This window comes from Sminthopsis crassicaudata, chromosome 2, assembly GCF_048593235.1.
Source record: "Sminthopsis crassicaudata isolate SCR6 chromosome 2, ASM4859323v1, whole genome shotgun sequence".
Classification (NCBI taxonomy): Eukaryota; Metazoa; Chordata; class Mammalia; order Dasyuromorphia; family Dasyuridae; genus Sminthopsis; species Sminthopsis crassicaudata.
Genome location: NC_133618.1, coordinates 596,351,334 through 596,357,333, shown reverse-complemented (window position 1 = coordinate 596,357,333; position 6,000 = coordinate 596,351,334).

The window sequence follows — 6,000 nt, the reverse complement described above, 5'->3', positions numbered from 1 at the left end:
ATGTACAGTCATAAGAAGGATCAGGGTTATAGATGATTCAAGTCATACAGTGGAAGCATGATCTATATGGCACTAAAGTTTGTATAGATCTTTATGTACATCATCTTGTTGAAGCCCTACAACAATTCTGTAAGGTACCCCCAGAAAGCACTCCAGGTATCTTGTTAGCTATACAAGGAGGAGGATCTCCAAGTTACTGACAGAAGTATTGCCTGAATCATATCTGCAAGGGGCTGAAGACAACAACGAATAGTAGTTGTATAATAATTTAAAGCAGGGCTTCTTAACTTTGGGTTTTGATGTTTGGCAGTTTGATGAAGCTTATGGGTCCCTTTTCTGAATATTTTTAAAAGCGTAAAATAAAATATTTAGGATAAAAGAGGAAACCAATTATAATCAATTTTTCTTAAAAGTTCACAGTCCTAGGCTAAGAGCCCCTGATTTTAATATAAAAAGTAATTTACACATAATCTCAAACTGAGGTGGGATTTGAACGCGGATCTTTAAAAGTCTAATTTCCAAACTCTCCTTTATATTACCTTTGTATTATTTCCAGTCCAGGCTCCTCTTTTTCTGGATTAAGAAGTTGAAAGCAAGTGGGGGAAGCCAGGTCAGAGTTCCGGAGATCGTTGGTGGAGCAGTCTGATGGAGAACGGTGGGCTTCTGATTTCTTTCTGTCCGGTTGCTTTCCCCTCCACCAGCCCTTCCAGTTGTATTGCTTTCTACCTCAGGTAGGACAAGCGACTGGCAGAGGCTGCTTCTGGCAGAATGGGATGTATGAAACAGCAGCTTTCTTGGGAATAGGGAGATCAAAGCACAATAAGCAAAAGGGGGTCACTGAAGCTGAGAGACAAGTCCACTGGGGGAATTCCAGGTCAGTAGTTCAGAAACAAGTAGAGAACCGGCCAGAGGGAAGGCTCTGAGATACCCAAGTGGAAGCTGCGAGAGGCGATTGACATGGGGAAGCTCTGCGGGCACAAATGCCTTTTAACCACCTGCCTCTTTGATGTTGCCTTTTTTGATCTTCACAGGGGCTTTGCTGGGCTAAGTGCTGGTGGGAACAAAGCTAACCCAAGACAGCACAATAAAGTCGCCTGTCTGCTTTGCTCCGGGACTCCCTTGTTCTCTCCATGCCCCTGCTTCTCCAGTACCTCTGAGTCAGAGAGCTCGAGATCTAGGTTCAGATACTCCCTCAAACACTTGTCTGACTTTGGACAAATCCACTTTGAGCCTCAGTTTCTTTACCTATTAAATGGGCATAAACAATAAAATTCTGCCTCCCAGAGTTATCATAAAGTTCAAATTTAATAAGGTCTATAAAGTACTTTGTAAACCTTGAAGTGATGTATATAGATGAGCAGGGAGGAGTGGATAGAGAGCTTGGACTTGGGTTCAAGTCCAGCCTCTGATCCAAATTATGTGATACTACTTTGGGTTATCAGGCTTAATGCTCAGTTTTAGAGAAGGGGCTGATTTACATCAGTAGAGGGGTTTTTCTCATCTGGAAGCCCCTGTATATTTTTATTACTAATCCCCACCTCTCTTCCTTCCACCCCTGTTCATCAGAATTTACACCCAATACACCTGCCAACCTTTGAGAACACTGCCCTGTAGGAGATGCTAAGGGTTTTAAATGGGCTAAACTAGAAAATCTGGTCCCTGATAAAGCATTAACTAATAAGCTATAGTGTGATGCATGATAATTTAGGGAGTTCATAGACTTGGGTGGAAGTCACCTACCTCCCTTATGCTAATCTGGTTGTTAAGCCTTTAGTTAATTGCCCCTCTTGGGGTCTTAGTCCCTTCCTAATGGAAATAAAAGAATTGAAAGGAGATGATACTAGCTCTAACACACTGATCTAGGTCTTGGGTGTGGTACACTGGTCTCCTTTTTTCCCAGCTGGTCTATCCATCACTGGCACAGGAAGAAGGGGCCTTAGACATTGAGTCTGCCAAGTCTAAATCCACCTCCCACAAAACCAATTGTGCATCAAAGGCCCTGAGAACCATTTCCATATCTAAGCAGTTAGCTAGAGCAGCTCTGGCCGTGACAGGTCAGCGGTGCCATCAGATTAAAAAGAACCAGATCTTGTCTAGTCTAAATATACCCAGGCAGCCTCCAAGGACTGTTTTTCTATGGAGTTCCCCTCTCCCTCTGCCTTCTTTGAGGGAAATAGATTGTACTGAGAGAAATGAAAAAGAAAACTGAGAATCAGGAATTCTATTCTTCTCTCTCCCCTGTCCCCAACCCAACACCTGTGAATCACAGGAGGAAAGCGAATTACTCCTTTGCTTAAAGCAAAAGAAATTCCATTTTCAAGCTTTTGAATCCCTTCTTAGATTAAGGAACTGGTTAAGAACAATGTCTTCCAATAATAAAGCATGGTGTTTCTTTCTTCCTTCTTTCTTCCTTTCTTCCTTCTTCTTCCTTCCTTCCTTCCTTCCTTTCTTCTTCCTTCCTTCCTTCCTTCCTTCCTTCCTTCCTTCCTTCCTTCCTTCCTTCCTTCCTTCCTTCCTTCCTTCCTTCCTTCCTTCCTTCCTTCCTTCTTCCTTCCTTCCTTCCTTCCTTCCTTCCTTCCTTCCTTCCTTCCTTCCTTCCTTCTTCCTTCTTCCTTTCTTCTTCTTCCTTCCTTCCTTCCTTTCTTCCTTCCTTCCTTCCTTCCTTCCTTCCTTTCTTCCCTTTCTTCCTTTCTTCCTTCCTTCCTCCCTTCCTCCCTTCCTCCTTCCTCCCTTCCTCCCTTTCTTCTTTCTTTCTTTCTTTCCTTTCTTTCTTTCTTTCTTTCTTTCTTTTCTTTCTTTCTTTCTTTCTTTCTTTCTTTCTTTCTTTCTTTCTTTCTTTCTTTCTTTTCTTTCTTTCTTTCTTTCTTTCTTTCTTTCTTTCTTTCTTTCTTTCTTTCTTTCTTTCTTTCTTTCTTTCTTTCTTTCTTTCTTTCTTTCTTTCTTTCTTTCTTTCTTTCTTTCTTTCTTTCTTTCTTTCTTTCTTTCTTTCTTTTTTCCTGAGGCTTGCCCAGGGTCACACAGCTAAGAAGTGTTAAGTATCTGAGACCAGATTGAACTCGGGTCCTCCTGAATTCAGGGCTGGTGCTCTATCCACTGCACCACCTAGCTGCCCCCTGCATGGTGTTTCTACAACCTAACATACCCAGCTGGTTGGGAAAAGTGAGAATGCTTTCCAGAGAATTTTATAGCTATTGGGGATCTCAGAGATGATCTAGTCCAAACTTTTCATTTAACAGGCTCAGGAAGTCAGCAAATTACTTTCCCAAGTAACCCAAATAGTCTAAAGTAGAGCTGATAGAACTCAAATGCCCTGACATTTCCTCCTTGAGACTGATGTGCATTCCACTGATGCTTCCCTACATACACAAATAACTCAGATTTCTGAAGTATTTTAAGTTTTACAAGACTCTGTCCACACAATAAGTATTAGTATCTCTACATAGCAGATGAGGCGACTGAGGTTCACAGAGTTTAAATGACTTTCTTGCAGCTAGTAATTGAACTAGGAAGCAAACCTGTGTCCCAATCCAGATCTTGTATTTTGCAAACCTCAATGTCCTAATTCTAAAACTAGCCATCATGTTGCCTCTCAAGGAGATAAATTTCTCATCTTCCCTCTTGCTTTTTTCTCCTTCTCTTTTCCACTTTCCCTTTCCCTCTTTTTTTTTTTTTTTTTTTTTTTTATCAAGAGAAACATTGACATTTGTATAAATTGACATTTAGACATTTAGCTGGCTGGGGTGGTAGAGATTTAAGTATCTAGGGCAGGAATATACTAAATAGAAGTTTGCCTAAAAGAGATCTGGAGTTTTTAGAGAACTGAAATCTCCAAAAGAATTGACTCATGAGTTGATGGGGGTTAGTCTAAGATTATACTGAATGACATAAAAGTCTAAGAATAAGGAGATGGCAGAGTATCTGGTCTTGGACAGATCATTGTGTCCCATTCTGGTTTTTTTTTTTTTTTTTTTTTTTGTTTTTTTTTTTTGTTTTTGTTTTGTTTTGTTTTGTTTTGTTTTTTCTTTTTTCTTTTCCTGAGGCTGGGGTTAAATGACTTGCCCAGGGTCCCACAACTAGGAAGTGTTAAGTGTCTGAGATCACATTTGAATTTCGGTCCTCCTGAATTCAGGGCTGGTGCTCTGTCCACTGCGCCACCTAGCTGCCCCCTTGTGTCCCATTCTGGACTTGGAATTTTATAAGGAACTGCATAGTATCCAGAGGAGGGAGAGCAGAGGCAGGGTTTTGAGATTATCCCATATGAGGCTAGGTTAAAAGAAATGGGGATGTAAGAAATGGGGATGTTTAACTTGAAGAAGAGTTATAGGACAGGAAAATGATAATGGTCTTCAGATATTTGAAGATTAGTCTTCTCCTGGGGTGGGGGTAGCAATTTCACAGAGTAGGTGTTGCTTCGATATAAGGAAAATAACCATAGCTACCCCAGAGTAGAATGCTGTCTCAGGACTAGAGATTTTGGCCACTGGTCAGAGCGCATTTATGCAGGTATGAGTTAAAATAAATGGTGTCTGAGGTGATTTTTATCTCTGAAATCCTGAAAATTGGTGATGATCCACCCAAATAGATGATTAAAGATTTTCCTATATGTGTATTACTGTATTGGTTACTGGTGGGGGAGATATGAAAAATGCTTAGAAATGGAGGTTAAAGTCCCGTTGGAAGGACGGTGTGTAACTAAGAAACAATTATAAAATGATATGACAGAATGAGAAATTATGTAACATTGGGCAAGATACTTTTTCTTTTTAAGTGTCAGTTTTCTTATCTGTAAAATGAGATGTTAAACGTTGGTGATCACTAAGAGCTCTTTTTTATACTTTTTTTTGGGGGGTGGGGGGAAGAGCAGGGTATTTAGTGCAATGCCTGGCACATACTAGGTGCTTAATACAAATTTATTGACTGATTTTATGTGTGTAGGGAACTCCCAGTGTAGAAATTCCTCCTCTGCATGCAGATAAAGTATTCCAACTTGCCAATATTATATTGTCTGTGTTATATTTCCTGCAGCAACTTTCTGAGAAATTCATTGTTTTGCCCTTGGTTACATGGTCTGTGTCAAAAGTAGGTCTTGGACCTAGGATTAAATACTAAATTGAGGGCTCATTTTGATGCACAATGGGTATAGGGGAAAAAAACCTATTATAATGACAGATCCTTTTTTCAGGTTCCCAAATGGGAGACCCAGGTACCCATCTCACACCAGTTTGAAGCTCATGCTGGATAACGTTCCATGGACAAGGGCTGCTAAAATCAGATTGGTTTTTTGTTGACCAGAGGCATTCAGTATTTAAAAAAGAGAAGCAGTTTGAAAACTAGATAGATACAAAATAGAGGTTCCTTGCCTTAGTGGGCCTATAGTATAGACTGGCAACGTGGTGACAATTTAGTGGTAAGTCTGTGTTTGTCCAAGTTTTCCTGGTTAAATGGCATATAGTCCATCCAATGGCTACCCAGTTACCTTCCTGTCTAATACTAGGAAAGGCACAGTGTCCAAAAGCTGAGTAACAGCAACGTCATTAAATTTGTTCAGGGCTGCAGATTGCCTTTTCCACAATATCAAGAGGGAGCCTTAGAGAGAGAATGAAGTGGAAAACAGCTTAGATTTGGAATCTAACCACTTTCTACCACTAATTTGCTATGTAATCCTGGCAAGTCGTTTCCCTTTCTCTGCGTCTCAGTGCTGCCATCTGATTAATGAAGAGGCTAGGTGACATCATCCAAAGGCTGGAGCCACGGTCCTTTCTAGTTTCAGGACATGATGGAATCGATTTTTGGACCTTCAGAGCCAACAGACCTCCATCCATCCTCCTTTATTCCTATCTCTCTCCCTTCCCCCACTCCAAGGCACTGTTGACCAACTTTGGCTGATGTTTCTTCTCACAGCAGGTTTTTGGATTTTTTTTAATGCCCACAGTGGGATGTTTTTTCTGCCAGTACATCAGCATATTGCAGATAAAACCTAATGAGCTGAGTTTTACACAC